We start from the raw sequence: 10,004 nt of genomic DNA, 5'->3' as shown, positions 1-10,004 counted from the left end.
GGCTACGTAATAGGAGTATTATACTTTGGCTTGATGCCGCCGTACACGCCATCGAGAGTCTGCCTGTGGTTTAGAAGTACGGCCTCTGGAATTCCCTTGGCAACAGAGCATTCTAGACCGGTCCATCGCCTAATTAAAGATCAAATGTACAATTACTGGAAGAAACTCTTCACGCTTAAAGTTGAACGCTAACTCATCAGCCTACCTGTCTCACTCTCACACCGCAAGCATCACGTACGTCGGCTTCGCGGATAAATCAACCAATTAAGCCGTCCTGTCTCACTCTCACACCGCAAGCATCATGTACAATAAGTAATGTGACCGGCCTCCATCAACAACCGCGTTCTACGATGGATATAATGGTTGAATTTGCCAAGACGAGGCTAGAAATTCGCATGAGGTAAGCAGATGACAGCGACCCTCATCGCATTATCCTCTGCATCTTGTTTTGTCTTTCAGGAAAAAGCTTATCCTTTGGCATCGGAGACGATGGATGGATGCTAATGGGGCAACTAAACGAATTGACCGAATCTCTCGTCCGATGAACGGCATAAGCAGGGTACCCGGTACCCTTTTAGTTTGAATTTTCATAATTCACATTTTAGTTCATTTGGTTGACCCTACCTGCTGGCTTGCTGCTCTAAGACCCGGTCAGAAGAGAGCTGTCCAGACGAAGAACCAAGTAAAACTTCGGTGCTTCTTTTCAACTGATAAGCATAACATTAAACTAGTAGGAGTAGTTTGCTTGCCATCCCTCGGTCAACCATCCAATTTGTCCAAATATATAACAAAAAAAATGAAACTCAGATTTGGAGGGGGCTTCTCACAGAGAAGGGACCATTCACAAAGTTAGCTAGTTTCGTTCAAATGAACCAAGGAACAAAATTTAAAATTCATAGTACTTGGTGGGGCCTTCTCACAGAGAGGAGACACCCTTCAAAAATTAGCGTATGCTGCTTAGTATGGCGTGCACACGGTATTCTTTAGTAAAAGGCGAAAGAATAGTTCGCTTTGTGCTCACCACGCAGCTGCGTGCCTATCAACCCATGCGCCACCCGCTCTTATGTAGCCCACCTCCCCCGCACTCTCTCCCCTAGCCAGCCGAGGTGGGACTAAATGAAACCATTTGTGCATCCACTGCTTGCCCCCTACCCGTTCCCACGAACGCACGAGCAAAGCCCACGTGGTCTTGGCCATTCCGGGTTGGCTGTCAACCCAGGAGCAGTGACGCAAACGGCCCAAAGCAGCTGTCCATGACGGCCTTTTCACGATCGTGCGACGGCGCTTGCGCGTGGAAAAAAATCTGTCGCCGCCTCTTTTCGTCATGCACGCTGTGCTTTGTTGTGTCGATGGTGCAGATATGTTCATGCTTATTGTGTTCATCATGCAGAAACCCATGCACCGATCTTGCAGGAAAGAAAAACATTCATGTGTAGCTATTCACCTTTTTGGTCAACAAGAATTATTTTCTGTGTATAGGAGAGTTGAGCTTAAAATGCAGAAGCTGAAAATAAGATGACAGCATTTCAGCTTGGACAGTTTGGATCCTTTTTTGTCGACCAGACTTATGTGCTGTTCTGCTGACAGCATATACCCCAGCCCAGTGTTGCCCGCAACGGATATGCAGAGTCATATTTATTTATGCGCTGAATAATCTAGTGCAGAAGTACAGAATCACACACACAGTTTGACATATCTTGCTGATACATGACGGCAATCTTCTCTACATAAATCCACAGATAGCACGGTCCACAAAAGGGATAGCAAACTAGATCACCGCGTGAAAGTCTCTTCTAAAACCCCGAGCAGAGCTAGTGCCACTACTGGATTTCAGAATTTTACCGTCTGCCTGGCATTTGCGCTGACGCATGGCAAAGAGCCGTCAGGTGTCACAGTGCTAACGAAAAAAAGGTGGCTGATGGCAAAAGTTTATTTTACCGTCGGTCACCTCTTTACCGTCCGCTGGCGAACGACAAAGAAGCCATATGCGGACGGCAAGGCCCCCCCCCCAAACGAAAGAAACCCCACCCCCACCCACCCCTCCCCTTTGCCGTCTGCCTGGGGGGGCTTTGCCGTTCGCCTGGGAGCACGGCGGACGGCAAAGGGGACGGCGGTCCACCAACCCCACCCCCACCCGATGCCTTAACCACCCGGCCCCTTTGCCGTCTGCCTTGCAGGCCTTTGCCGTCTACGTGGGAGCACGGCGGACGGCAAAGGGGCAGCCCACCACCCACCCTCACGCCCGCCCCCTCCAACCGACGCTTCCCACGTAGCCCACCAGTGCTCGAATCCCCCACCGCGTCGGTGCCTGCCGACGTCCCGCTGCGCCGCGCCGCCTGCCGACGTCCCGCTGCCCCGCGTCGTCTGCCGTCGTCCCGCTGCCCCGCACCACCTCCTGCCCGCGCCGCTGCCCCGCACCACCTCCTCCCCGCGCCCCCTCCTCCTCTACGGGTTGTCCTCCGTGCGCCGTCCTCATCGCCCGGCCGCCCCCTCCCGTGAGTCCCTATTTTTTCCTTTTTCGTATAATTCGTTAATTAGGTTAGTTGTTAATTACCTACTGTTAATTAGGTTAGTTGTTAGTGGTAATGCACATTCAAATTTTGGATCTTGTTCGTGTTAGTCGTTAGTTTGTAGGTTAGTTAATTAGTAGATTTAGTGGTAGTTTAGTTAGTTGGTACACTCTGTTTAGTTAGTTGGTAGTTTAGTTAGTTGTTATATTTAGTTAGTTAATTAGTAGATTTTTTATACCCAAGGCCGACAGCATACAAGTTTCACTACGAAGCTCCCCTACACTTACCCTAGCTAGCTTATGCGCGGCCATATTACCCGAACGACAAATCCAACTGACCTTGAACTCATCAAAAGAATTAAGCATTGTCTTGATATCTTATATCCAAGGCCCGACAACAGACAAGTTCCTATCTGGATGATTAATCTTCACCACCAGTGCCCTGCTATCCAGTTCCAAATGTGCTCGTTGGATGTTAGGACCAACAGCCACCTATAGTGCCCTTTTGCACGCCAACGCTTCTACCGCTTCGGGATCAGCAATGCCTGGGAAGAAATGGCTAACTACGGACAAGAACATCGCATTATGATCCCGGAATACTGCCCCACCACCACTGTTTGTTCCTTGCTTCGAGACCGCGCCATCGGAGTTTATTTTTACCCATCCATTGACAGGAGGCTCCCATTTCTGGATGGTTTTTGGCTCCGGCTGTGACACCCTTGTCCCGTTCGCTGCTTTCCAATCTGACAGTTGCACCTTCAGAGAATCTATTATTTCATGTGGCTGCTGCAGCTTCCGCCCCTCCCTTGTGTTGTTTCTGGCGAGCCATAGCCCGTAAGTAGCCTGTAGCATGAGCTCCTTCTCATGGTCAGCAGCGGCAGCGACCATTCAAGCAACCAAGATGAGAGAGCCTTCTGGGAGGTCAAATTAACCGGTGGACTAGCCACCATCACGCCCAGCTCCTCTTTCATCAGTTGCCAGAATGTGACCGAGTGTTCACTAGTGGTAGATTATGTTAATTAGTAGATTTAGTAGGTAGTTTAATGGTAGATTCTGTTTTGTTAATTAGTGGTAGCTGGATTCTTTTTTAGTTACTTAGTGGTAGATTCTGTAGGTTAGTTAATTAGTGGGAGGTCAAATTAACCGGTGCACTATGTTGTGGTGTGTGTGCTTTCACCGGACAAAACAATGAAATTTTGAAACATCCCTCTCAACCATAATATTCTCAACAACCCCTGACGCCACTCACCCTCGACCCCCGACCCCCGACGCCACTGACCCCCAACTCCCGAGCCCCGACACCTCTTCGGCCTCTTGTTGACCGAAAAGACCCCAACCCCCGACGCCGGTGGCCCTCGACCCCCGACGACACTGACCCACATAGTTATGAGTTAGGTCACATAGTTATGTTAATTATAAAAACATCGTATTTGTGTTGATCGTGTGAATTTCAATGTGCAGTTGTTCGATGACCTCCACGTGCGTTGGACGAGCTCCTCCCTTGCGTTTGTTGGTGAGCACAAATGACTTCTCCTCCTACCCCCTTAATTTGCTTTGTCCCGGTCTTCGTGTCGATGAAACTTGCTAGCTATAGGTTTCTTCAATCATGAGTATGCTTGACCAGTATGTGTCTCCCGTTTGCATATTTATAACCGCCATCCTTTCGAATTGTCCAACATTATCCATGGACAGTCCGAGTATGTGTAGATTGGGTTCGTTTTCCCATATGTTGTGCTCTGGATCCGATGCAGAATTTCGTCAGTGCCTCCCTGTTGTTCTCCGGGTACACATCCTCTCTGCTTACTGCCGAGACGTGTATCAGGAGAACAACGGGGAGGTGATGCCGAAATTCTGCGCCGCATTTGGAGTAGAGCATGGGAAAACGAACCCAATCTACACATACTCGGGTGGGATTAGGACCTATCTTTACCTATTAGCGTGTAGGTTGCATGGACGTAATAAAACTGACAAACTTTATTAGCGTATGAATATAGATGATGAATTATATATTTATTTCTTGTGCCCCCATAGGTAGCTAGGCAACATGAGTGATCCTGCTTGGATGTACACTGGTCACCCTAGTCAGAAAGACATGACCCATGAATGCTTAACAAAAACCAGGGGGTTTGTGAGAGCCGCATTTACAAATGGCCAGCAAAAAACATGGTGCCCCTGTCCCAACTGCGACAACTGGAAAAAGCAGACAGAGTTTGAAATGGGTAAACACCTGCAGAAGTGGGGTTTTACGCCTAATTATACGGTGTGGACTTTTCATGGTGAGTCTGACCAACGTGCCAGAGCTGAGGTGATTCGTCGTCGCACCGACGAGCATGGTACCGGGATTGAAGACATGGTGCAAGACTTTGATGATGCTCGGGATTCAGACGATGAGATGGAGGAATCTGCAAAGGCCTTCTATGAAATGTTTGAGTCTTCAAAACGTCCTCTCCACGAGCAGACTGGGCTTTGTCAGCTGGATGCCATCGCGCAAGTAATGGCTCTGAAGGCTCAATTCAACCTAGGCAGAGAATGCTACGACGCGATGATGATGATATTTGGACGCTTTCTACCCAAAGGCCATGTACTGCCTACAAACCTGTACCAGTCAGAGAAAATCCTCCGTGTACTTAAGATGCCCTATGAGAAGATACATGCCTGTGAGAATGGATGTGCCTTATTTAGGCTTGAGTATGCGGCCTTGAACTATTGCCCCATTTGCAACTCTTCCAGGTATATTGTGGTAGACAACGGTATGGGTGAGAAGAATCAGACCAAAATCCCCATTAGTGTTCTTCAGTATCTGCCAATCGTACCAAGACTTCAACGTATTTTCATGGTCGAAGAGACGGCCAGACACATGACATGGCACAAATTGGGCAAAAGAACCGAACTAGATGCGGATGGGAACAAGATGCTGGTACACACTTGAGATGGTTTTGCGTGGAGGCACTTCGATGCATTACATAAGGATAAATCGGAAGATCCAAGGCAACCTAGAGTTGCCATCAGCACGGATGGGTTCAATGTGTATGGTATGACGGCATCACAATACAGTTGTTGGCCTGTATTTGTCATTCCACTAAATTTGCCACCCGGAGAGATTATGAAAAGAAAGAACATTTTCCTGACGTTGATAATTCCAGGGCCCAACTATCCGGGGAAGAATATGAATGTGTACATGCAGCCGCTTAAGGATGAGTTGCAAGAAGCCTGGGATAATGGGATAAAGAGCTACGACGCGGCTATCAAAAAAAATTTCAAAATGCATGTGTGGTACATGTACTCGACGCATGATTATCCGGCGTTTGCGCTATTCGCTGGCTGGTGTGTGCATCGAAGGTTCCCGTGCACCACATGCAAGGCAGCTCTTCAGTTTCGTTGGCTGCAGGCTGGTCTTAAGTATTATTGCTTCGACATGCATAGACAATTCCTGGATCCTGGCCATAAGTTCGGAAAAGACAAGAAGAATTTCATCAAAGGTAGAGTTGTCAAAAACACTGCACCAGCTACGTTGACAAGCCAACAGACCCTTGATCAGTTAAACGCTCTCGAGCCTGATCCTTTGCGTCCAGGATACTTCAAAGGGTATAATACGGAACACGCCTGGACTCACAAGTCATACTTATGGGATCTGCCTCACTTCAAAGACCTCCTTTGCCCACACAACATCGACGTGATGCACACTGAAAAGAATATTGCGGAGGCCATTTTTGGTACATTGTTCGGCATAGAGGGGAAGTCAAAAGATAATCCTAAGGCTAGAATCGACCTCGAGGCTCTATGTGATAGACCGTTGCAAAACTTGCGAGAACGGAAAGGAAAGCAAAGCATAGCGAAGCCAAAGGCATGGTTCAATCTTGAAAGGCCAGCTATGAGGGAAATGCTATTGTGGGTGAAAATGCGGTTGATGTTCCCCAATGGGTATGCTGCGAATCTAAAGAGGGGAGCGAGTCTTGAGAAACTGAAAATATTTGGTCCCAAGAGTCATGATTGGCACATATGGATTGAGCGGGTAATGTCGGTGATGTTGCGTGGCTTTATCCCTGAGGATGAATGGCTAGTACTGGCAGAGCTGAGCTATTTCTTCCGTTCTCTTTGTGCGAAAGAACTATCGCCTGGCTTGCTAGATGAAATGGAAGAGTTGGCGTCGGAGTTGATCTGCAAATTAGAAAAGATCTTTCCACCGGGCTTCTTTAATCCAATGCAACATTTGATTTTGCATCTCCCGATCGAGGCAAGAATGGGGGGCGTTCAAAATCGATGGTGCTACTCAACTGAGAGGATGCAGAAGACACTTCGAGCTAAGTGTAAAAGTAAACATAGAATTGAAGCATCGATGGCCGAGGCATTCATTACTGAGGAGGCGGCAAACTTCGTGACAGCACACTACGAAGCCAAAAATCATCATTTGCATAACCCGAAGCCTCGGTGCAATGATGGCGATCCAAAAAAAGTTCGATCCAACCTCAGCCTATTCAAAGGTAAGCTCGCACCATCCGGTGGTTCGAAAGGGAAATCGTTGGATGTCAAAGAATGGTGGACCATTTCATTGTATATCTTCACCAACCTAACAGAAGTGCGGCCGTACATCGAGTAAGTTCTCGGTAAATTATTGTCCCGCAACTTCTAATTGCTTTGAACTACTCTTATTCCCGGATATTTGATATAGTCGATACGTGCCGAATTCTCGGATGGAGCGGTCATCGAAAAGGATTCCGTCGAAGAGTATGAGCTTCTCGCAAAGCATGGAGGCGACTATCCCGGTTTCATCTCTTGGTTCAAACAAAGGGTAATTAATTACCATTAAGGGCCCATTTGATTTCTTGGTCTAATTTGCGGCTAATGCATCCATTCTTTCATATTAAACTTGTAGGCTGATGCAGAGTCTATGGACGCCGAGTTGAGACAAGTCGCTAATGGTTTTGCGTCTAACAGGGCCATATACGAGCTCTTCGTGATAAGTTTCTTCTTCATGTTATTTCAAATCTTGCATTTTAATGTTCGTTTCATTAATAAATAAAAAAGTTTGACTTGTCGAAACCAAACGTACAGTCTATGTGCGAGAAGAGCGGCCAAGTCCCTCCGCCGATGCCAGTCATTAACATGGCGGCAACGGTGAGTTTCATTTGCGTGTAGTGATCTTAAGAGTGTCCTCATGCTAACGACACATTGCAAACGATGTTTGGTGCAGAATATCTCCCGAAACGCATCGCACGACCCTTCTACAATGGGGCCTTCTCCAGGGCAACCTTCTCCAGATGAAACAAGCCAGAGCCACCGTGCTTCACCGTCGTGATGACGACAATGGTATGTTATTTCTAGTGTTTTAATAAAAAATTACATATACTTAGCTAAGTTCTCTCCTAAATGACATAATAAGGCTTAGGTAGCTCGAAGATGACCTATTCCCCCTAACTTAGGTATTAAATGGCCTATAATTAGCTTAGCTAGATCCAAAATGGCTTAATAAGCATAGTTTGCTCCGGAATGACCTAATTTACCCAAATTAGCTCCGAAATGACCTATAGTTAGCTAGGCTTCCACCTAAATGACATAATTAGCTCCAAAAAGACATTCTTAGCTAATTTAGCCCGAAGAAGGGGACAAGAGGAGAAGAAAGAGGAAAAATGAAAAGAAGGAAGAAGAAGAAGAAGAAGAAAAAGAGAAGAAGAAGAAGAGAAGAAGAAGGATAAGAAGAAGGATAAGAAGGAGGAGAAGAAGGAGAAGGAGTCCTTCTTCTCCTTCTTCCTCCTTCTTCCTCCTTCTCCTTCTCCTTCTTCTTTTCTTCTTCTTCCCCTCTTCCTTCTCCTCCTCCTCCTCCTCATCACCCTCCTCCTCCTTCTTCTTTTACTTCTTCTTCTCTTCTTGCTTCTTCTCTTTCTCTTCTTCTACGTAGCTTAGACTCATTCAAGAAAGACTAAATTGGCTAATTATCCTACAAAATGACATAATTAGCTTAGTTAGGTGAAAACATCATAAGAACCTTGGTTAGCTCATTAAAATGACCAATTTAGCTAAAAATGAAATAATAAGCTCAAAATGGCATAAGAACCTTGGTTAGCTCATGAATATTATATACTTAGCTTGGCTTCCACCTAAATGATATAATTAGCCAGTTTAGCTCCAATATGGCTTAATAAGCATAGTTAGCTCCAAAATGACATTTTTAACCCAAGTGAGCTCCGAAACGACCTATAGTTAGCTAGGCTTCCACCTAAATGACATAATTAGCTTAGTTAGCTCCAAAATGACCTATTTAATAAAAAATGACCTATAGTTAGCTAATTTCTCTCCTAAATGACATAATAAGGCTTAGTAGCTGCAAGATGACCTATTCCCCCTAACTTAGGTATTAAATGGCCTATAATTAGCCTAGCTAGATCCAAAATGGCTTAATAAGCATAGTTTGCTCCGGAATGACACATTTTACCCAAGTTAGCTCCGAAACGACCTATAGTTAGCTAGGCTTCCACCTAAATGACATAATTAGCTTAGTTAGCTCCAAAATGGTCTATTTAATAAAACATGACCTATACTTAGCTAATTATCCTCGAAATGACATAATTAGCTCCAAAAAGGCATTCTTAGCTAATTTAGCCCGAAGAAGGGGACAAGAGGAGAAGAAAGAGGAAAAATGAAAGGAATGAAGAAGAAGAAGAAGAGAAGAAGAAGGAGAAGGAGGAAGAAGAAGAAGGAGAAGGAGGAGAGAAGCTCCTTCTCCTTCTTCTCCTCCTTCTTCTCCTTCTTCTTGTCCTTCTTCTTTTCTTCCTCTTCCTTCTCCTTCTCCTCCTCCTTCTCCTCCTCCTCCTCCTCCTCCTTCTTTTTCTTCTCCTTCTTCTTCTCTTCTTGCTTCTTATCTTCTTGCTTCTTCTCTTTCTTCTTCTACGTAGGTTATTTTCCCCAACAAAGACATACTTAGCTAATTATCCTCCAAAATGACATAATTAGCATAGTTAGGTAAAAACATCATAAGAACCTTGGTTAGCTCATTAAAATGACTAATTTAGCTCAAAAATGACATAATAAGGTCAAAATGGATTAATAATCATAGTTGGCTACAAAATGACATATTTTATCCAAGTTAGCTCTAGAATGACCTATGCTTAGCTAAGTTCTCCCCTAAATGACATAATAAGGCTATGTAGCTCCAAGATGACCTATTCCACCCAACTTAGCTATTAAATGGCCTATACTTAGCTAATTTCTCTCCGAAATAACCTATATGCTTCTTCATATAGTATTATTCTTCTAACTTTCTTATTTGTCATTTTGCAGATTACATTCACTTCACGGGAAGCTTGGATTATATTGATGGAATGCTTGAAGATGATTTCTTGTACCATGGCTTCACGGAAGCTTGTATTGAAACTATTGTAGTATATGGATATATATGAAACTTTGTATGCATGTGGATGAAACTGGTGTAATATATGGTTTGGTACGGATGGAACTTGCATAATATGTATGTACTATGGATGAAAGTTATTTTAATATG

The 10,004-nt window shown here is 45.2% G+C and overlaps 1 non-coding gene across 1 annotated transcript; it reads right to left on the bottom strand.

Moving 5' to 3' along the window:
• Window positions 1-912: 912 nt before the first annotated feature.
• Window positions 913-1,030, bottom strand: LOC123433646. The gene has a single exon (XR_006624985.1). It is a non-coding gene; the product is annotated as a U5 spliceosomal RNA (small nuclear RNA).
• Window positions 1,031-10,004: the final 8,974 nt, after the last annotated feature.

Source organism: Hordeum vulgare, chromosome 2H (genome assembly GCF_904849725.1).
Source record: "Hordeum vulgare subsp. vulgare chromosome 2H, MorexV3_pseudomolecules_assembly, whole genome shotgun sequence".
Lineage (NCBI taxonomy): Eukaryota > Viridiplantae > Streptophyta > Magnoliopsida > Poales > Poaceae > Hordeum > Hordeum vulgare.
The sequence above is the reverse complement of the archived record's forward strand: the minus strand, read 5'-3'. Positions and strand labels throughout refer to the sequence as shown.